Here is a 24,736-nt window from a genome sequence, read left to right as displayed (position 1 = left end):
TACTAGTCTATAAGTATCACATAAACTTTACATTATCAATAATCCATTAAAATGAAGTCCAGTCAAAATAACCATGCCAGACAGATATAGGACAGATAATTTCATGAATTTCATGAATTTTTGAATTTTACAGTTCTTCCATACCCCAAATTTATGGTTAAACGTTTATAGTAACCATAGAAACAGAGAAAAAGACTAAACATAAAAACCATGAAAATGGTGTCATTGTCAGATGAAATAAGCCATTCAAAAATGTCAAACATGTACAACTTACATTTATTCCATAATTATGCCAAAAGTAGTGATCCTATACATGTACAATGTAGCTTAAAGCTTATGAGAAACATTGATGACCTTCGGCTATTGTCTGCTCTGAAGTTGGGTTGTTGTCTTTTTTGGCACATTCCCCATTTCCAGTGTCAATTTTATTAGCATGATTAGGAAGTATAAACTGAGAAACAAACCTAACCATGTTAACATTGTATCAAACTGAAATAACCTTAATCACTTAAATTATCCATGAAGGTCAAGGTCAGGTCAACCCAACCTGATAGACAAGTAGATCTTTCAAGATACTCATATATACAATAAAATGTATCCAATTACATATATAAAATATACAGTATAAAAGAGCATTTCATTGATTAAGTAACAGTATATTTTACATGCAGTCATTGAACCATGAAAATGGGGTCAGGTGCAATGTACATATAATGGCAAACTGAAACATCATAACATATTAATTACCTACTAGCATCTGAATACAAGACAAGAAACATCCAGCTCTTTTAGCTTTTAAAATGTAAAGCTCTATAAAATAGCTTACATCATCACCCCAAGACTGTAATACAAATTTCTTGTATACAACCAACTTTCATGACTTTTGTGTAAGGCGAGACAAAATAAAATGATACTTTGAAGTACATGTATTGTTTAATATGTTTGACTACTATTATAAAATGCCAGTTTCAGAATGAACAGTAATTTAGAAGATTATTAAAATACATGTAGATACATTCAGACTATTATAACTATACAGCAAGCTGTCATTCAACTCTAACCAACAACCATGCCAGGGCTGTAAACTAAAGCTTGTCTAGGTTGGTAAAAACTTCCATCATCATGCATATATATGACACTAACCAATAGTGATGGACCGTGACAGACCCTCATGGAAAGTAAAGGTTTAACACTCCCTGGTGGTACATGTAGCCAACAATAGCAATGGCAGCATAGAAACTCTTATTATATCCAAATTCTTATTTCAAATGAATAATTATCCAAGGTGAATCAGATGATGTATGATCATGATGCTGCACGTTTAGTATTGACAATGATTGATATTCACTGAAACTAGAAATTTCCATTATTCCAATTTTCTATTCTTAATGATATAACTATCCAAGATAATCATGGAATTAAGATATGATGCACTACTAATATTCCTAGAAAACTTTAAATTCTCTTTATTTCAAATTGTTAATATTACTTATTTCAAATATATATATATATATATATCAAAGGTATGCTCTGTCACCAAGTAATGTAGTACATTGTATTTCCTACATTTTTTCTATGAATTGTAAGTTTGCTATTTGTTCAATTCACAATTCTCTTTTTGTCGTCCAATCAGATCATCCCATCAACTGTACATCATGACATAATGCTGTTAGCTCTATCAACGTTATTTCCAAACCAATAAGTAACACAAAATTATGAATGAATCCACCATTTCACAATTTATAGCTACAGGTACAAATGAGGTACCATATGAGAGTAACTTAGTGACACTATATATTTCCTATATATACATTGATATACATGATATATGCCGCTTCATAATCTGGCTGGGAATCATGCTCAAACCAATGTGATATGATATCTTATCTACAAAAAAAACATACATTAAGAATAAAGTATTTATTATATATAAACTTGTATAATTTATCTACAAGAAAAACTAGCAATCATAATTTGCTTGACAACAAAGTTTAATGATGTAAAGAAATGAATTTATGACTTATACAATTTAATTGATAAGTCCCTTATGAGAAGAAGAATAAAACCCTTTTTTGAGGTTCTATTTCTAAAACAAAATGTTCTCTCTTTCTACATCAATGTTTTCTTAGGTGTATACTTCATTGAAGGGTTACTGTCTAATAGAGGCTATAGCATTGTATAGCACTATACTTGTTGTGATCAATTTATAATACTTTTTTATTTTAAAATAGAATTTGTTGAATATTACTACCAACGTGACATGGTGACAAAGCAAATAGTATTTATAAGATTCTTCTTCTTCTTTATAATCCATCAACATACTGATGATAACGTGTCCGGCACTTATTTACAGTAACTATGCCGCGCATGCGAGGGATCTAATTTTTATTTAGTCATGACAGTCATGACAGTGAATAATAATTAATATACAAAAGATAAAAATAAAAATTTCAACATAATTTCTTTTTCTTGTTATAACATATATTTAAGTTCTACAAAATTTAGAGCATAACAAATCATTTATAACAAAATAATGAATCATACCCGGTAAAATCTTAAATTTCTTATCACAAAAGATGAAAAGTGTTAAAAATTGTTGTTAAGGACGCAATATCGTCTCATCATTTGGAATCAGGCATGTCAGGGCACAATATCAATATACTCTTTTTTTTGCCCCGGGCAATTTTGAGGTTATTGCATATATATAAACCCAAGCCTTGAACATGTTGAAGGTATTCATAACACATATGTGACAAATTATAATTATTGTACATCACCCACCAGTGGCTATATAAATAGGTATATCATCGTCGTAACTAGTCTGAGATTACTCTGACGTCCAAACGGCTGTTTTGCCAGACAAGCTTGTCTCGGACTACATCGTAACATGTGAAGATTGGTTGGTTATTGGTTAATAAAAAAAAGTGACAAATATTTCATGCAAATTTAGGACGTGACAGTTATCAATACATTAACATACAATATATAGGATTACTCGATCAGGGGTTTAGGTCTTGTAACTGTTGTATAGGCCATCCCGCACAACCATACCATTGTGAATACCCCACATGTCAATGCATGTTAGGCAATAAACAGGGGTGGATCCCGCCATTTTTAAAAGGAGGTTTAAACCATACTAGTTTATATGTAACTTTTTAAATCATGCATTGATCTTCCAAAAAACATGAAAAGGGGGGGGGGGTACAATCACAGGAACAATTTTTTAACAAGCCCAAATTCTTACTTTGCCTTTGAACAGGCTACTATCCAAGAGTGTGGAGTATTGGAACGTCGATTCATACCTGTATGCACAAATTTAACAAATGTGAACATTTTTCCTTCAAATTCTTGGGTGATGATCCATGATCAATGATTATTCTGATAGACATGTATTAAAATATTCATTTCTACTCACCAATTGCAATTTCCAGCTCAGCTTATATTGTACTATAGTTTCCTTCTACCATGTCAACGATTTTATGTAAAATAAGTTAGCTATTAGAAGCGCTGACACTGCCGACACACATGCGACATAAATGCAACAAAAATAAAGAGGGTACGGTAACGTTAAATCGTTTACGGGCGAAGAATTATTTTCCGTTTTTAATTAAACTTGTCAGATTTGATTAATTATCGTCGAAAAATGTCCCTAATGGATAGTCATTCAAATTAAACCAGCTTTATTATGCTGTATGCATGTAATATATATGTAACCTGGTCTTTAAATGTACTTTAAGTACAGTGTCTGACGTATTTATAAACATTTTCTTGATAATTTATCCTATTTCAAATATAAATTTGAATGAATTTATAAGCCTTTTTCTGCTATAATATTCAAACTTTATTTTTTAACGAAGGCTTCTGGTATGTAGTTTTTTTTACAAAAGGCTCTCGAATTATAGACACATTAAAAAATAAAGATGGAAAGTCAAACGCATGAGTCTGGCAAAAATAAAGTTAACGGACAATGTCATGACAATAAACAGAAAACGATAAAAGACAGAGTTATATCTATATATTTTTTTCCCTGCCTCAAATTTACTCAAATGCAATTTATATAGGTAACATAAAAGATAAATGATAATGCATTCATTTACAATATTTAAAAATAGTTACATCTTAAATTTAATTTAACATATTAAGATCACGTTTTCAAGGGTTCACGGCCGACATCCGTTATTATTAAATAAGGGTGTAAAAATGAATGACAAATTCTTCACCACGTACGGCAGTCTGTAATTGCATATAAAACGTATTGCAATCACTTGTAAACCATTAAATACAAAGGTTCAGGTGCTTATATTCAATAATCAAATATTATTTCGGCAATCTGTTGATTTTTTTTTAGTCAATTCGCGGCGATTTGTGCAGCAGTATGACTTTGAGCTACTTTTTTTATTTATATAATTATAAAACAGTGTTAAATAATTAAATAGGAAGAAGTTAGAATTAAAATTGAATATTTGTTTTATTTAAATAACATGATTAAGGGGACGTGGTAGACTTTCAGTTAAAAAAATCGTCTTCTTTCACAGTTTTATTTTATTCTTGAAAGGGGAGCAACCCCTGATAAATAATGGGAAAGTTTCACTCGTTTTGTGTCCAAATTATTAAAATCTGAACACGACTGGACACGGTCTGACAACATCTTGACGTCAGTTTGTATCCATGGTCTGTTTTGGTCTGACACGGTCTTAACGGATCTAAACAGCTCGCTAGAAGATACAGTCTTAAATATCTTGACATGCCTTAACGGGACTAATTTACCTAATGAGACTATCGATCCGAATGGAGACTGAACGATCTGACAAATCTTGACGTTTTCCTCTAGCGGTAAATCCAGTCAATTAAGATACGATCAGACCAAAATGACCGTTTCAGACTGAAATCGTGCTACTAGTGATATTGAACGCAACCCTGGACCTGTGCAAACCCAAATCCGGGATGACGTAATTGAATCTGATTTGCTAAGATAGAATAGGGATGAAGGGATTTTCCACTATCTATTTTGGAAACGACAAGAATTTTTTGTTACTAGTCCGTCGGGCATATTGGGTTAAAAGTTTAGTTTGCCCGAGGCGTAAATGCTCTAGTCCCTGGCGTCAGGCTAGTGGATTTTTTAACCCATGTGAAGGCTATTAGACGACCTGTAATTGTTTATATCTTTGTCCTATGGTCTAGGAATAATTGTATCATTGTTAATCATACCACATCTCCCAATTATTATATGGTACAGGGGTTAAAAAATCCACTAGCCCGACGCCCGGGACTACAGCATTTACGCCTCGGGCAATCTAAACTTTTAATGTTTTGATGGGCTAGCAGTTCTTCAAACTGGGCTAGTAAAATCCTGCTGCCAATAAGTCCTGGGCTAGTTAGCTGTAACAACATTTTTAACCCCTGTGGTATGGGTTTTGCTCATTGTTGAAGGCTATTAGACGACCTGTAATTGTTTATATCTTTGTCCTATGGTCTAGGAATAATTGTATCATTGTTACTCATACCACATCTCCTAATTATTATATGGTATGAGTTTTGCTCATTGTGGAAGGCTGTTGAACGACCTGTAATTGTTTATTTCTTTGTCCTATGGTCTAGGATTAATTGCTTCATTGTTAATCATACCACATCTCCTAATTATTATATGGTATGAGTTTTTCTCATTGTGGAAGGCTGTTGAATGACCTGTAATTGTTTATTTCTTTGTCCTATGGTCTAGGATTAATTGCTTCATTGTTAATCATACCTCATCTCCTAATTATTATATGGTATGAGTTTTGCTCATTGTGGAAGGCTGTTGAACGACCTGTAATTGTTTATATCTTTGTCCTATGATCTAGGATTAATTGCTTCATTGTTAATCATACCACAACTCCTTATTTTGAGATCGTTTCAAGATTTGGGTTTTATAAAAAGGTCGGCATTTAAGAAACACATAAAAAATATCAAGTAACAGTTTCTTAAAACATTATCAATAATAAACTAGACCAGTCACATTAAATTTAATCATTTTTTTTTAATTCTGTATGTGCCTGTCTACAGTCAGGACCTATAACGTAGTGGCTGTAGTTAGAAGCTGTGTATTCTACATACAGGGTGTGACTCTTTCCACAGACAGGACCTATATAACGTAGTGGCTGTAGTTAGAAGTTGTGTATTCTACATACAGGGTGTGACTCTTACCATAGACAGGACCTATAGCGTAGTGGCTGTATTTAGAAGCTGTGTATTCTACATACAGGGTGTGACTCTTTCCACAGACAGGACCTATATAAAGTAGTGGCTGTAATTAGAAGCTGTGTATTCTACATACAGGGTGTGACTCTTTCCACAGACAGGACCTATATAACGTAGTGGCTGTAGTTAGAAGCTGTGTATTCTACATACAGGGTGTGACTCTTTCCACAGACAGGACCTATAACGTAGTGGATGTAGTTAGAGGCTGTGTATTCTACATAAAAGGTGTGACTCTTTCCACAGACAGGACCTATATAACGTAGTGGCTGTAGTTAGAAGCTGTGTATTCTACATACAGGGTGTGACTCTTTCCACAGACAGGACCTATAACGTAGTGGATGTAGTTAGAGGCTGTGTATTCTACATACAGGGTGTCACTCTTTCCACAGACAGGACCTATAACGTAGTGGCTGTATTTAGAAGCTGTGTATTCTACATACAGGGTGTGACTCTTGACACAGACAGGAGCTATATAACGTAGTGGCTGTAGTTAGAAGCTGTGTACCATATTTGTTTTTCCTTCATTGTTGTAGTAGACTGTTGATTTTTTCTTTTGAAATGTTTCACAATTTATCATACCAAGGCTATTTATAGATGATTATATGGTATGGGTTTTGCTCATTGTTGAAGGCTGTTGGACAAACTGTAATTGTTTATATCATTATTCTTTAGTCTAGGGATACGTGTATCATTTTTATTCATCACATGAACTTTCATGAACATTTTCTTTTTACAATGAATTTGAATAATTTTAAACTATTGGGTAACAGAAAGAAGTTGCACAGCATAAACAACAAGAATGTGTCCTAAGTACACGAATGCCCATTCCCCATTATAATGTTCTATGTTCAGTGGACCGTGAACTGGGAGTAATCTCTAATTTAGAAAGATCATATCATAAGGACCATGTGTACTAAGTTTCAAGTTGATTGGAATTCAAGTTCATCAAAAACTTTAACTTGAAGCAGGACAGACGGACCAACGGACGGAAGATCAGACGAACAGACGGACCCACAGATCAAAAAACATAATGCCCATAAATGGGGCATAAAAATTGCTAACATTCTACAAATCAACATTTTCAAGCTGTTCATCAAATATAAAATCATTCCCTTCCATAGAAGCCAAGAAAAAGAAATTTTCATTGTACAATGAGTGTTGTATAATTTCAAACTATCAACCAATAGGATGTGGCTGTACGACAGATGTGAATTGGCTGTATGACAGATATGAAAACAGGAAGCGGATGTATGACAGATGCGAAACCAGGAAGTGGATGTATTACAGATTTGAAAACAGGAAGTGGCTGTATGGCAGATGTGAAAACAGGAAGTGACTGTACGGCAGATGTGAAAAAAAGGAAGTGGCTGTATGGCAGATGTGAAAAAAAGGAAGTGACTGTATGGCAGATGTGAAAACTACTTACTCTGACTCTGTATTGATTTACCTCATTTTGGAGAAGCAGCAAATATTAATTTTCAAGTCTTTGGTTTAACTGTCCAGGGTTCAAACCCACCACCTCCCACACTAAAAGTTAACACAATACTACAACACCGTGAAGATCTTTGGTTTAACTGTCCAGGGTTTAAACCCACCACCTACCACACTAAAAGTTAACACAATACTACAACACCGTGAAGATCTTTGGTTTAACTGTCCAGGGTTCAAACCCAACACCTCCCACACTAAAAGTTAACACAATACTACAACACCGTGAAGATCTTTGGTTTAACTGTCCAGGGTTTAAACCCACCACCTCCCACACTAAAAGTTAACACAATACTACAACACCATGAAGATCTTTGGTTAAACTGTCCAGGGTTTAAACCCACCACCTCCCACACTAAAAGTTAACACAATACTATAACACCGTGAAGATCTTTGGTTTAACTGTCCAGGGTTTAAACCCACCACCTCCCACACTAAAAGTTAACACAATACTACAACACCGTGAAGATCTTTGGTTTAACTGTCCAGGGTTTAAACCCACCACCTCCCACACTAAAGGTGAACACAATACCACAACACTGTGAAGATCTTTGGTTGAACTGTCCAGGGTTTAAACCCACCACCTCCCACACTAAAGTTAACACAATACCACAACACTGTGAAGATCTTTGGTTGAACTGTCCAGGGTTTAAACCCACCACCTTCCACACTAAAAGTTAACACAATACCACAACACCGTGAAGATCTTTGGTTGAACTGTCCAGGGTAACCCACCACCTCCCACACTAAAAGTTAACACAATACCACAACACCGTGAAGATCTTTGGTTTAACTGTCCAAGGTTCAAACCCACCACCTCCCACACTAAAAGTTAACACAATACCATAACACTGTGAAGATCTTTGGTTTAACTGTCCAGGGTACAAACCCACCACCTCCCACACTAAAGGTTAACACAATACCACAACACCGTGAAGATCATCGAGGCAGTCTTTATGGATTGATTTGTTTTGTTCTCTTAAAAAAACAGATATTATACAATACATACTAATAAATAAATACTGATGAATGTACTTCTGAGGTCAGCCTAATTTGTAAGTAACGTTGTGTCGTCATCTAAAGCATCTGTGAAAAATAAATATAAATCATATTTACTTGTTTAAGCCCGATATATATGTAACATTGAAGTATGACTAAAAAATACTTCATTCGTTCTTGTTATGAATGTTTCTTATAAACATATCAATGTGTGTGTGTTATCTCCCTGTTTCAATAAAATAAACTTACAGTTATAAGTTATATGCTTCGCTATTGACCCTCTACGGATCCATAGAGGGTTAGTAAAATCAATAGGGGCTGAGGCCAAAGGGGGTAAGTAGTGAACCATATATACGATATAACGAATTTATCACACATGGGACTTCTCCTGCTGCGTTTTGTATAATCAAAGTGTTGGATAGCACCTCTGGAAAGTTTGCAACTGTAGCTGCATATTACTCCAAAAAGGTTATAGACGTGTATTATTTCAAAAATGTATTTCATCACAGCTTGGATGTTTTAAACTAAACCATTGTCTCGTCAGTAATTATCAAAAATAACTTTTTTTCATGTTTGTCATAAAAAGTTTTGATATTTTCTATTGCAACCTAAAAACTGTAGATCTAAAATATTGAAATATACAGAAAGCTCTGTTAATTTCTTTTTTAAGTACCCATGCCATGTCAACATCAAGGGCCTGTGAATTTGTATTTTTCTATTGGTTTAGATCCTTCATATTTGTTTTTAGTAAATTAACACGTAAGTTTTTTTGTTTGAATTGCTCCACATATTTCCTATCGGGGCCTTTTATATTTTTCTACATGTATATGGTACAAATATTTCTCATTATTGACGACCATATGGTGGCCTATAGTTATCAATACATTTTCCTCCTTTGAACTCTTTTGGATAGCATTGGTTCTTTGCAAAAAATACCGCATCCTTTTTTATAAATAAGACAGTAACAGTAACTTAAATCAATACAACTGTAATGAAAGCGAATTTATATTAAAGGCTTTTATCAAAAATAGGGAACGTGTCCATGGGACACAAATGATGCCCCCGCTAGCATTAATGTTATAAAGGGTCACAACTCAAGAACTGTAAATGTGACACTACCAAAATGTGTACTTGATCTGAGTTATGGGGTAATAAGCATTGTGTATACATTCTAATTACACAGTATTGGGCAATAGATTTGTAAGATATTGACATTTGATTTGTGTCAGAAACCTATATATTAAGTCAAAAATTTGATCGCAATCCAAATTCAGAGCTATATCAAGCTCGAATGTTGTGTCCATACTTGCCCCAACTGTTCAGGGTCTCGACCTCTGCGGTCGTATAAAGATGTGTCAAGCGGAGCATCTGGTTCCATTTGTAACAAGGCACAACCCTAGAGCAGTTAAAATTACTCCACCAAAATTTAAACTTGATCTTTGTTTTATTGTTAAAAGTATTACAATGTATAAGTTTCATAACATTTGGTTGAGCGAACTAAAGTTAGATAACTGAAACGAAAATATTCAGCAATTTTCTACATATGTAAAGGGGCATAACTCTAAAATGGTATAACGATCGCCACCAAAATTGAAACTTGATCAGTGTTTGTGGTAATGAGCATTGTGTATAAGATTCATAGCATTTGGTTAAGACAAACTAAAGTTAGAGAACAGAAACTAAAATTTCCAGCATATTTCCTATTTGTAAAGTAGCATAAAACGCTAGAATGGTAAAAGTGACGCAACTAAAATTCAAACTTGACTTGTGAATTGTGGTTATAATCATTGCGTATAAGTTTCATACAATTTGGTTCAGGCAAACTAAAGTACGAAAACATAAACGAATTTGGGGATGTACGGAGGTACATGTACATACAAGTAAGGGAAGGAGGTACATACTTACAGCAGAACAAGGATAAAACTCAATACGGTGGGAGCATAACAACAGCAGTATGACCACAGGAATAAAAAGTTTATAATCACTAGATTCATAGAGGTGCTTATAATCTGTAACACATGTTAGTTGCTGTTGTGAAATTAAGCATTGTCTTATGAGTAAATAACATTTGAGAATTTTTGTTTTAAGTCATTCATTTGATATATTAAGGTAATCATTGCCTCTGTGTTTGGATGACAATGCAATTGAAATCTATGTATATAGGGCATGGTATGCCTTCAAACTTTTCAAGATGCACATGTACAGGTTTGTCTGTCATCTATCTAAATTTTGAGGTGAAATTGATGCAGCCATTTTAGCCAAATTTTTTCCCCATTTCCATTCTTAATTTTATTTTAGCCAAAGGTTACACATCATGAACCTTAATCATTTCTACAGAACTTGTCTTGATACCCTGAGCTATAATATTCAAAGAAGTAGATGCTGACTCGGTTGCTTTTAATACGGATGCTATATGATACAAATTTACAATAATACACCAGAAGTGGTATAATGTAAATTATTGGAAGAAGACTGAAGAAGAACTGATGTTGGGTCGAAGTTTTTCTGCTGTAAGTTTGATCCACTTGAGCATGCTGAACGAGTTAAGTTCCTTATATCCACATTGGAATGTGAAACAATTAGTAATTAAATAACGGAATTAAGTTTTCAAATGATTTTTGGCATCAAAATTTTTCGATCGATGTTTAGACAAAAACAATGCATTTTTAAATTTTTGTTTAATCAAAGCGAGTATTTACCTTTACTCGTCCTTGGCGTGAGACGTTAGACATATGATATAATTATCGAGTATTTTATATTCTTTCACCTGTGTTTTGTTTAAACCAGAGACATATATACATATATATGTCTGTTTAAACAAACCGTTATCACTTTTCAATTATCCGACAGCTTGGTCAAAATGTCAACTTGTTCTCGCATTTTAATCAGTCATTCCCGATTCTTTCGATACACTCGGGATTTTACCACGTTTACGTACGTACATATAGTAAACAGGTAAAAGTAGAGCGGGAAAATGTTCATTCATGAAATATTCTTGAATGAATGAAAACGTAATCTCGCGTAGATTTCTTGTGATTTTCTCTTCAGCGCATGGCAGATCCGCGAAGTAGTGTTTGTGATACTCATTTTTGAAAATGAAGTTAAATTCATCTGAATCGTCGGTGAACATTCATTTCTTTTTTATTCAAGCTGTAATCGTTTCATTCAAAACAGTAGTTACTCAAAATTTTAAAAGAATCTTCCAAGAATCAGAACTCAAACACTAGTACTACACCATCTCGTAGCAGAATATATTGCGATAATCTGTCAACAGGAAGTTTGAGGCCGATGCCTAAGGAAAGTAGCAATAGCAAGCTATAGCAAACTTTCCAAAAATAAACAACGAAATACAACAACATCAATAGATGACGTCACTATTAACAATAGACAGAGGTCAAGAACCCATATGAAATTCACTAACCAAATCCATAGGGGGTCACCATGTGACGGCGTCAAACCAAACCAAACCAAAAAAAACAAAAAAAAAGGTATAATGTGCAATTAAATCCTAAATTTAATGGCCTGCTTAATAAAAATAAAGACCTTATCATATGAGGTTATTTTTGAATCGTTGACTATATATTAACCTGTACACATCTCCATACTTGCTTTGTTGGGTTGCTCATTATATATATTTCACTTTATTTTTCTATAGCACTAGTTCAATGCTCTTATATTTGAAGACAAATAACATTGTAATGATGTCATCACATTCTTTGTGTCTTGTTTACTATAAAAAAACATTGGTGGTATTTTGAATGTAAAAACTATATGTTGATTATCTCCCCTTATAGAGTTTGAACATTTTACATTATCTCCCCATATAGAGTTTAAACATTTTACAGTTACCTGATCTCCCCTTATAGAGTTTGAACATCTAACATTATCTCCCCTTATAGAGTTTGAATATTTTACATTATCTTCCCCTATAGAGTTTGAACATTTTACATTTGAAACAAATTTCAATAGTAATTGATCCTATATAGTTCACACATAATGTACACTTACCTATAATGGTAACTTGACTGTACAAGGATCACATTGACTATAATAACAACTTGACTGTACAAGGATCACATTGACTGGACAAGGATCTAATAAATACAAATATTAGATGTTCAAAATAAAAATATGGCTAAAAAAGAAAAAGACAAACAACAGTACACAAAACACAAAATTAACTAGGGGCTCTCAAGAGCCTGTATCACTCACCTGATTCTACTTGGGTTTTTGAAATCATATGAAAAAATATAAAATTTGGCTAAAAGTAACAACACTTGGCCGGCACCTCATAAGGAAAGGAACATTCATGCTATGTTTGATTTCATTCAATTCAGTGGTTCTTTAGAAGAAGACTTGTATGCATTTCTCATAGTGTCCTATGTTATACTAAGTCCCCCCACTGGCAGCCATCTTGGATGTTGCAATTGCGACAAAGTAACAACACTTGGTCAGCACCTCATAAGGAACATTCATGCTATGTTTTGTTTTATACCATTTAGTGGTTCTCTAAAAGAAGTCATTTTTATGCATTTCCCATAGGGTCCTATGTTAAACTAAGTCCCCCGCTGGCGGCCATCTTAGATAATGGATAGGCTACAAAGTAACAACACTTGGTCAGCACTTCATAAGGAACATTCATGTCATGTTTGGTTTCATTCCATTTAGTGGTTCTCTAAAAGAGTCATTTGTATGCATTTCCCATAGGGTCCTATTTTAAACTAAGTCCCCCGCAGGCGGCCATATTAGATAATGGATCGGCTACAAAGTAACAACACTTGGTCAGCACCTCATATGGAACATTCATGTCATGTTTGGTTTCATTCCATTCAGTGGTTCTCTAAAAGAAGTCATTTGTATGCATTTCCCATAGGGTCCTATGTTAAACTAAGTCCCCCGCTAGAGGCCATCTTGGATGATGGATCGGTTACAAAGTAACAACATTTGGTCAGCACCTCATAAGGAACATTCATGACATGTTTGGTTTCATTCCATTCAGTGTTTCTCTTAAAGAAGTCATTTGTATGCATTTCCCATAGGGTCCTATGTTAAACTAAGTCCCCCACTGGCAGCCATCTTAGATAATGGATCGGCTACAAAGTAACAACACTTGGCCAGCACCTCATAAGGAAAGGAACATTCATGCTATGTTTGATTTCATTCAATTCAGTGGTTCTTTAGAAGAAGACTTGTATGCATTTCCCATAGGGTCCTATGTTAAACTAAGTCCCCCCACTAGCAGCCATCTTGGATGTTGCAATTGCGACAAAGTAACAACACTTGGTCAGCACCTCATAAGGAACAATCATGCTATGTTTTGTTTTATACCATTTAGTGGTTCTCTAAAAGAAGTCATTTGTATGCATTTCCCATAGGGTCCTATGTCATGTATGTTAAACTAAGTCCCCCGCTGGCGGCCATCTTGGATGATGGATCGGCTACAAAGTAACAACACTTGGTCAGCACCTCATATGGAACATGCATGCCACGTTTGGTTTCATTCCATTCAGTGGTCCTCTAAAAGAAGTTCAAAATGTAAAAAGTTAACGTCGACGGATGACGGACGACAAGTGATGATACAAGCTCACTTGGCCCGAAGGGCCAGGTGAGCTAAAAATTAAAGACTGAGTGACAGGAAACCCATAAAAAAAATAGGGGTTATCTCAGGTGCTCACATGTGGCACTTGTGTTGCTCATTATTGTAAGTACAAACTCAGTGATAGTTCTAATTTAAAGATAGTTTCCAATGGTTGAATACAATGTTGAGCTCTTTCATTGAATGGTTGCTGTCTCATTGACATTAACATCCAATCTGTCATTCCTACACCACAAGTGACTTCTTAAAAATTCTTACTCTTTAAGCAACTCACATTGTAATGAATTGATTGTAATGTTTTGTTTAGTTTTCACTAACAAATGCACTTCATTTTGTATAAATTATGTCAGGTTATTTTTTGTTTCCAATTTATTTAACAAAAGTAGATGAGTGCAAAATGTTAATCCTGTTTAAGGTGGTACCTGAAACTACAGGGAGATAACTCTGTAAAATCAGCAGAATGTTTTAATGACGTTGTGTTTATAAGGGAGTATCAAGCTTCTCAATGATCAAAATAAGTGTTTGTCAAACTGCTATATATATAACCAGTGTAATTTTTCTGATTAAACGGTTGGTTCAATTTTTTTGAAATTTTTATATTTTTGTCAAAGGGTCAAAGTAAATAATTTGTCAAAATATTAAGAAAATTGAATGAGCCAAATTAAATTTAGTTAAAGTGTTAGGTACCACCTTAAAAAGAATTTAAAAAAGCACTGGTGAAATGCTACTTAGAATGAACCAGCTAGCTCTTGATTATCTCTCCTTTAATAATTTTATCATTTACAATTGAAATATATTTCTGAATTTAATTCGATAAAATAAAAAACTTAACGAACCAATACAATTTGACTATAATCATGATAATATTAAATTACCTTTACTAAGTAATAAATTGACTGGACTTGAATCAAATAAAACGAACAGTAGATCTTTAAACTGAAAATATAAAATAGCTCAATTTCAGTTCTTCACATTTATATCAATATCAGTTGAACTATTTCTGAATATGTATACTTGTCAGGGGTGTGGAAATATTTGTTGTGAGCACTTGTCCCTGGCAGGGGTGTGGAAATATTTGTTGTGAGCACTTGTCCCCCGGCAAGTGAAACCTAAAATTTTACTTGTCCGGAAAAAATTTTACTTGCCCTGATGATCCCAATAAATATTGAAGTATTTCTTGTTAGCTAATATATGATTCTTACTTAGCACTGTTGTGCATCACAAATGAAATATATTTGTATATATGTGTAAAACATAAGAAAGGAGGAAATGGGTTGACATCAATGGGACAGAAACCTAACAGCAAACCAACCAATGAAATGACATGTAAAGGACAATTTTGCAGCAGTTTTTGAATAAAAATTGTAACCAGTAGGTATACGTACATATACTCAATGTGTTTGATAAACGAATCCTCTTTAAAATTCAGGCTAGTATTCTATATTACCCAGTATTGCCCAGTATTACCCAGTAAAACCCGGGTTTTCCAGTATTTCCCACTGGGCTGGGCAATACTCATAAAACCCAGGTTTTAGCCAACCCTGAGGGGCCCTTGGCCCATAGGGAAAAAAAACCTTCCAGATCACTGATTATATCTGAAAAAAGTTAGGGTAGGTAGGTAGGGATTTTTTTTTATTTTGTGTTTTTTTTTTTACATTGAGTCTATGGGAGCAACATTCTGACTTTAACAGTGCTTAATGAAAAATGACAATAGGGTAGGCTGTTTTTAAGCCGAAAAAGTAGGGACAGTAGGGTTACTGGAACCACACATATATTTTTATTTGGCCATGTTGGCCTAAGAAACATGGATAATTAGTAATTCACTTGCAAGTGAATGAGTCAACCTCTTTAAATCTGTATTCATGTGAACTTCAATTTAACCACAGCTAGAGACTGACAACGCATGCATTGTACGTGTACTGGTTATTTAAAGAAAAAGAATGTCAACAATGAAAGTGAAACTACGGTAAATAATTTGATAACTAATTCGATGCACATAAAATCATTCTTATACGGTTAAAAACAATGAGAAACATATATTTTTAATCTATAAACTAAAACCAAACAGACCTATAAAAATCCAGTTGCATGTGTTGGTTTAATCTAGTCATATCTTTATTAATGTTTACATCTCTTATTTGGTCATCTGAGGTCAAATCGATAGGTAATTAGATGGCGTCTGGACTAAAATACACATGAAACATATCTATTTATTATCTGACTACCCCTTGCTCTGTAAACTGTTAATTTTAGACTTTTGATAGTTTGGATAAATGTTTTACATTGTTATAAATCAAATATGAGAATTTGAGCCAAATCGGTGACCATGAATTTGACAGCTAGTGTCCCTTTAATCTGAAACTCCCACTTTCATTTTCTATGTTTAGTAACCGTGAAATTGGGGTCAAAAGTCTAATTTGGCTTTAAAATTAGAAAGATCATATCATAAGCAGTACTTAGTTTAAAGTTGATTGGACTTCAGCTTCATCAAAAACTACCTTGACCAAAAACTTTAACCTGATACTCCCCCTTTCATTTTCTATGTTCAGTGGACCGTGAAATTGGGGTCAAAAGTCTAATTTGGCTTTAAAATTAGAAAGCTCATATCATAAGTAACAAGTGTATTAAGTTTCAAGTTGATTGGATTTCAGCTTCATCAAAAAATACCTTGACCAAAAACTTTAACCTGAAACTCCCACTTTCATTTCTATGTTCAGTGGACCGTGAAATTGGGGTCAAAAGTCTAATTAGGCTTTAAAATTAGAAAGATCATATCATATTGCTTAAAGCAACAAGTGTACTAAGTTTCAAGTTGATTGGACTTCAGCTTCATCAAAAACTTCCTTGACCAAAAATTTTAACCTGAACAGCTGAACGGACGCAGACAAATGAACGGACGTCAAATGAACGAACGAACGCATCCACAGACAAGAAAACATAACAGTGGCGGATCCAGTGGCGTTCCGGGGGTTGGAACCCCCCTTTTTTTTGACCGATCAATGCATTTGAATGGGAGCATATAGTTGAAACCCCCCCCCTTTTTTTACTCTGTGTTGGGGAACCCCCTTTTTAAAATGGCTGGATCCACCACTGCATAATATGCCCCTCTACTATCGTAGGTGAGGTGGAGCATAAAAATACACTATCAAAAGGACGATTAAAATAAAGCTTCCGAACTTATTCAATACAAAACCTTTGATGCGAACATGTGGGGTGCGAATGAGAGCGAACGTGAATATTTGGGCGAACAGACCCGGATAGGAACCAAGACAACATGGGTCAACTTTATCTTAATGTACGTCCGTCCTTTATCTTAATTAAAATCTCTGTGTTCTCACAATACCTTGATATATCTTTGACTAGGTTTTTACCCAAATCGTATGTTTTACTTTTTCTTTCACAGGAAACATATTTTTGTCAGGGGCGCGAAATGGATGCGTATAATATACAGGAAGGTCTAAAACGCGGAAGTGGAAAACGCGGAAGTGAAAAGTGGGTGTATTATAACCAAGTAATAGCTTTTCTAAAAAGCTTGCCGTATTTTAGCTGATTATATTGAGATCAGTGGTTTGTGAGTAGTTTATTTTTATTGGAATATTGCACTTCAAGCAATATGAAATTATAGCCCTTTTTTCTACTAATTTGTCATTTTTCTTGTATTATTGGTGGACCCGTGTTATAATGGAAGGAGACTTAATAAAATTGAGAATGGAAATGGGGAATGATATTATAATAATATGTATTCTGTGTCTATAATCAACTTGATAAAAATAGCATATAACCTACACGTACTTTTGAGGATTACTACTTGACAAAATGGACAACAACAGAAGGCAGTGGCGGATCCAGAGGGGGACGTAGAGGGCGTACGCCCAATCCCCCCCCCTTTTTTGCTCGTTTTTTGTTTTTTTAAATGATTTATCATACTTCACTATGTGAACTTTGCCATTTCCTGTGTACTCTATTATTTAATTTTTATGCGACGATTCTTTATAAGATATTTTTCGCTGGAATTTACTGATTGTCAAAGTCATGTGATTCGCTATGGTGGAGTTGACCAGTGCTTCGAAAAACGTCGCTCAGTCATTTTGAAATTCAAATTACAGTAAGACATTGCTGAAGCTGAGGATGACAATCATGACACCTTCAAAGCGACATAGGATTGAGCAAGATGTGTTGACTTCTATTTCACTATTCCACCAAACAGGAAGTAATACTCTATAGACTATAACACTCTCATGAAAAAAGTTCCATGGCAATATTATTTACCTACGAAAACATGTTTAACCCCAAACGCCATTGTCATGATTGATATGGACTATATAAAATTGCTGTTAGGTGTGAACCAAGCTTTGCGTTGAAGACCAAACTACAACCTTTAATAGTTTATTTTATAAATTGTGACTTGGATAGACAGTTGTCTTTGGTACTTACATGTATATGAGGTCCAGTAATATCTATCTACAAGATTGAGAACACATTTTTTGTAATAAATTTAAAACATATTTAATTCTGTAATATCTGATAATATGTACATGTATCAGTTATTTGTGATTTTTCATTTGATGTGTACTCTCTGGTAATGTCAGTATCAGCATGATCAGTTGATTGGTCATTGGGTGTGATATAAAAAAATGGGGCAGTTTGCAATTGTCATGTGCAGGTACACCACATGTGAATCTTCTTTCCACTCTCATTTATAAAATTGTGCATGATATTTATCACAGAAACGCACCAGTATGTTGGTGAATGAAACACTTGTCATATTAAAGATCATTAAATTAAAGTCAGAGGTGGAGTTAGAGGGTTTTTTCTGGCGGCCTGGGCCACCCCTTTTGTAGGAAAAATTTTGTTGTTTTTATAGGGAATCACTGAAGCATGACTGGAGTTGGCCCCTTCTTAGGCAGTCAGTGGGCTCCCGCTTATGAAAATTTCTGGATCCACCACTGAAAGTTTGAGTAAAGTTAGATAAGAATTTGTGACAAATTATGTTGAAATTTGCACAGATAATGAATGAAAAATCTAGTAAATTAAAAAATAGGCACTATTATTAAAAGCTTTTCTTGCTTATTCACAAGGACATATAATATCCTCCATGCTATTCCGATCTGAGTTTTTATTCATTCATACATGTAGTCTGGTGCTGTTCCAAGTAGTCTTCTTTTTTCTGTTTCTTGAGAAGTATTTGTTTTTACCTGTTCAGTCACTGTAAAGTGTTACAATTCATATTTAAACGCAACACATAAATAGTGACCAAAAAGGTACGGCTATCACATGAGGGAAGCTAGAAAAAAGTAAAATGTATACATTTAAACATTTTTATGGGACCATGAAAATGTGGTATATAGATAGATATACATAGAAAGACCATAGAACAAATAAGCAAACAAATTCAAAGGAGATGTACATGCAAGATGAATTATGAAAAAAAGAGCCATGGCCAGGGGCCCCAAACTTGACAGCATTTGGTGTTGAACAGGTAAAATGTTTGCATTGACAATAAATATAGCCTTTGTTAGAGGTGACCCAGGTCGCCTTTCTCTAAATTAGCTATATTAAAGGTAACCACATATTTCTGGGCCGGGTTGAAAAATAAATAAAAATGACTTTGAAAAAAGCTAATAGAAATACACCAAATTTGGGAGACATCTATTAAAATGTTTGAAATAATAAGGGTTGAAAAATAAATAAAAATGACTTTGAAAAAAGCTAATAGAAATACACCAAATTTGGGAGACATCTATTAAAATGTTTGAAATAATAAGAAAGTTGACAAGAACTAAGCTTTTTTAGATAAAATACAGACTATTGCAGTCAGCCTATAAAAGACTCTTTGCCTCCTGATTCAGATATGTTTGCTTATACACTGTGCTTTCCTATAATGATTTAAAATCAGTGTGATAGTTTTCATGAAGAACACTGAGCGTATAGGTATTATGACAAGTTAAATGTTGTGTTACATGTATCTACCCAAATAAGTAAAATATAAAAACGCGATCTTGACTTCTAAAACCAGTGATTGATCTCCTGATTTATATCTCATCACTCTATGCAGATGCTGTGTGAAAAAAAAAAATTGGCTCACCAGTATGCTTCTGTAGTAGAGTGATTTTTATGATCATTTTATATATTGTAAAAATCATCTATTTAATTACTATATTTATTATAAAAGCTTTATTACATATTTTGAATATTGTATATTCAGTTTAAATTATTACTTGCAAACCTTATTTTTATGTATAGTAATATTCACGTTATTTTCTATGAATATTCATTAGGGATTTACTTAAATCATTGTATCTGATTGGTTGTTTATATTTCGCGGTCAAGTTTAATTTCCTTTGTTTTGTACCTGTACATTTCCACGGGACGATAGCCATGACAGTCCATTGAATTTATGGTCTGATTATATTGACCACATATAGTTTACCTGTAAACCTTATATATTTTGGACAACATTATTATAGAATACTGTAAGTTACTTCTTTATTAACATTATTTATATTTTTCACGTAAATGATATTTTAGTAAAGTTTCTATTTTGCTTTGTAAAGTTCTCCTCATATCGCATGTATGTAACACAAGTACACGAGATGTACATGATAGTATTTTATTAAGCTAGAAGTATAAGATTTTATAATCTACGGTTTATTTGCCACGGTAGAATTGTATTGTTAATTTGCGTACATTACTATTTGATTATTGTTATGAATAGTCTATATTTTATAAATGACGGCTTATTAAGTGAAAGACGGAAAAGTGTTTCCATTTATATAAAGTTATAGTTTTGTAGTAAATAGTTTTTATCAAGTACAAATATGAATGAGTAAAGAATATTTGTTACATTGTATATTTTTATAATTAAGAGTCCGAGTATTTATGTTCGTATTTTGGTTTCAGGACTCCATGTAATGTAATTATGTAGAACACATGATTGTGATGTGTATATGATGTGCCGTTAACCTTATCAGTAGTACAACTCACTCCACAAGTGGTAAGAGTATATTTATTTATAGTTTAGCTTTGTTTATATTGTATTGTAAACATGAGTTACCTCCCGTTAGTTTGGAGCTTTCAAAGAATCGATAATATTGACATCATAAGTCTTTATGATTATTATATTTGCAACTTTATGATTGTTGTATGATATTATGTAGTTAATTATTATACGTATTATATATTTTAATGAAGTCATTATTAATAAATGTAGATGTAACATTTATTATATACCGTTTGTAAGGTAAACCAGTATTTAATACAAATACACAGATACACGTAAATTACATTTCACATTCCGATTTAGTGTATAGTCAAAGGTCAAGCATTTGTAAAAGTACACGTGACACCCGATGTCAATTTCATTGAATGTAAACATTGAACATTCTCTACTTGCAATACATTTTACTTGCTACTTAGTTAATAACAGTTAAAGGTATTATTTATTATATTTCTGTATTACATAACCTGTGATATTCGTAAACGTATATATATTTATGTTATATGAAATAGCTTGTTATTTATATATGTTGTATAATTGCTATTTCAGACTTGTTATTTACATACTGGTACAATAAAGCATCAGAACCCTTAGCTCTTGTTGGTGTTATTCATTAACGCTTAGAAAACCACCTACTACAAATGGCGCTCACGTTTCGTTGGGTTGATGGCACATACCAGTTTTTGTGGAGATCCAGATTTGATGTCAGTGACCACCATTAGATGTCTCGAGTCCATGTATACAGTGACCATGTGTGTTTGTTTACTTCCGTTATGGTACCATGTGATGAACTTTACCACGTGCTTATGTTTACTAACATTCCGACCCATGTGATCATCGTCCACGTGCGTTTGTTTACAGTTTACCGGATGACATTATAGTACCGGATGTTACTTTTAGTAACTTGACTTTTTGTTTTTCACTTTTGGAAAACTGAACTTGTATTATTCTACATTGTGAAATATTGTGATTTAATTATACTTTTGTGGAACAGTGTAATTATTGGAATAGTTTTCTAGTTTAAGGTAGGACTTATTTATTTACATTATATACTGTATACCACTTTGATACATTGAAACTAGCATACACTTGAAACATTTACACACTTAGAACTTATTTAATTTTGAAATTTTACATCCACTTTTTGGGACTTTAAATTTTTTTTTTGACGTCCTACATTTTGACCTTTTCATACTTTAACATTTATACATTTAAAATTATTATTTTTTTTTTCCGAGGCTTACTTGGATTTGGACTTAGTCTATCAGAGGACATGTACACTTATATTATTTAGGCATTCATTTATGGTGTACATGTATTACTGATAGTTATAAACATACTTTGTAGATTACAGTAGCATAGCTACATAGTATATAGCATACACTTTTATATTTTAAATTTATTTTTCGGTATACAGTTGTAGTGTATTATACTTACATTGAACTATAACCCACATGGTATAGGTCAATGCTCAGTTGAACTTAGCAATTAAACACACATTATGTTTTATGTGAGCATTGCTAGTTGGTATTAGATACACAGTATATATATTGTTTTACAAATGTACTTTGTTTAGTGACTTGGTACTTAAGTTAATATGAAATAAAATTTATTATCATAATATTTACATATTAGACATTCACTGAGTTAGACAGTATCTAGATTTTGAGATTGTAGATAGGCATTGTTGATTATTTTTTAGTATTGATTAAAAATTTCCATTTGATCATTTAGTGTGGTGGTGTTGACACTTATTAGATTTTTGCATTATTATTGAACTTGAATTAGGGTAAATGAATTGAATGTTTATAGGTACACTAGTCTACACCGTTAGCCATGTATGACCAACCGAATGAGCCATGTTACAACGCCATGTATGACCAACCCTACAACACTTACGACACTTTTGATCCACAGTACTATCCACCACGCAGAAAACGTCGTCGCCACCGAAGACGCAACAGACAACGTCCATACTGGGACCAGATAGAAGCTGAATACCAACCTGCTCCTACTCCGACTTATGTATCTCAACCATCCAGAGAACCTGTTATATGCTACAGATGTGGACAACCAGGCCACTATGCCTTTGCCTGCTGTGTTAGATTAGATCACATTAGAAAAGCTTGTAACTTTCAGCAGATGAACACTGAAGCTAAGATGTACCAACAACGACAGTCATCAGGTGACACAGAAGGATTACTTGGTAGCCCTAATGAAGTCACAGTAGTCATCAATGGACTTCAAGCATCAGCACTACTAGATACTGGTTCTACAGTTAGCACAGTTAGTCAATCATTCCATCGGCAGTACCTTGCTGACAGTCCTATCCAGACACTCAACCAGATACTCAACATCGAATGTGCAGATGGCCAGAACATGCCATACCTTGGTTACATCTCAGCAGATCTACAATTACCAGGTTCATCTACATCAGCAGATCCTCAGCAATGCTTACTGTTAGTCGTTCCAGACAGTTCTTACAACCAGCTTGTACCACTTCTACTGGGAACCAACGTTTTGACAGCAGCTATGACTGATGTAAAGCAACGATATGGATCACGCTTTCTACAAACAGCAGATTTACATACACCTTGGTATATCACATTTAGATGTTTGCTTCTTAGAGATAAAGAACTGCAGAAGAGATGCAACAGACTTGCCATCATCAAGAGTGCTGAAGGAAAGACAATCCGTATACCACCTAACAAAGATGTCGTTCTACAGGGATACATGGACCATGAACTACCATACCATCCAGTTTGTGGACTCCTACAGTCAACTGATAGAGCAGCAATACCATCAGACTTAGATATAGCTCCATCATTAGTATCATATCAGTATAGAAACAACAGCATCATACCAGTACATATCAGTAATGTAACTACCAGAACAGTGACAGTTTCGCCAAATGCCATCCTTTGCGAACTTCAACCTGTTTCAGTTACCGACATTGATATACCAGATACCTATGAACAAGATGCATGGAATGAATCTACATTTCCAGACACACTTAGTGATGATCAACTACATAAAGCCAGAGAATTACTACATCAATTCAGAGACGTATTTAGCACTTCGGATACTGATATAGGCCACATCACTGCCGTTCAGCATAAGATAGAACTGATAGATGAAACACCATTCAAACAACGACACCGGCGTATTCCACCTGCCTTATTCGACGAAGTTAGAACACACCTTCAACAACTACTTACTGCTGGGATCATTCGTCGTTCACATTCGCCTTGGTCATCAAATGTTGTATTGGTTAGGAAGAAAGACAACAAGCTCAGAATGTGTGTAGATTATAGACAACTGAACCAGCTGACGATTAAAGACTCATATGCTCTTCCTAGAAGCGAAGAAATCCTTGACGCCTTGGGAGGAAACAACTACTATACCGTCATGGACATGAA

General features: G+C 34.1%; 2 long non-coding RNA genes across 2 annotated transcripts; both read right to left on the bottom strand.

Annotated features, from left to right (window-relative positions):
- Nucleotides 1-914: 914 nt before the first annotated feature.
- On the bottom strand, nucleotides 915-3,762 carry LOC139498985 (uncharacterized). The gene is made up of 2 exons (XR_011658063.1): nucleotides 3,416-3,762; nucleotides 915-1,887 (listed from the first exon to the last, which is right to left on the bottom strand). It is a non-coding gene; the product is annotated as an uncharacterized lncRNA (long non-coding RNA).
- Nucleotides 3,763-8,580: 4,818 nt separating this feature from the next.
- LOC139498996 (uncharacterized) lies at nucleotides 8,581-17,775 on the bottom strand. The gene is made up of 4 exons (XR_011658070.1): nucleotides 17,664-17,775; nucleotides 15,196-15,256; nucleotides 12,733-12,818; nucleotides 8,581-8,811 (listed from the first exon to the last, which is right to left on the bottom strand). It is a non-coding gene; the product is annotated as an uncharacterized lncRNA (long non-coding RNA).
- Nucleotides 17,776-24,736: the final 6,961 nt, after the last annotated feature.

This window comes from Mytilus edulis, chromosome 12 (genome assembly GCF_963676685.1).
Source record: "Mytilus edulis chromosome 12, xbMytEdul2.2, whole genome shotgun sequence".
Taxonomy (NCBI): Eukaryota; Metazoa; Mollusca; class Bivalvia; order Mytilida; family Mytilidae; genus Mytilus; species Mytilus edulis.
Note: the sequence above shows the minus strand (reverse complement) of the source record. Positions and strands in the feature narration are given on the sequence as shown.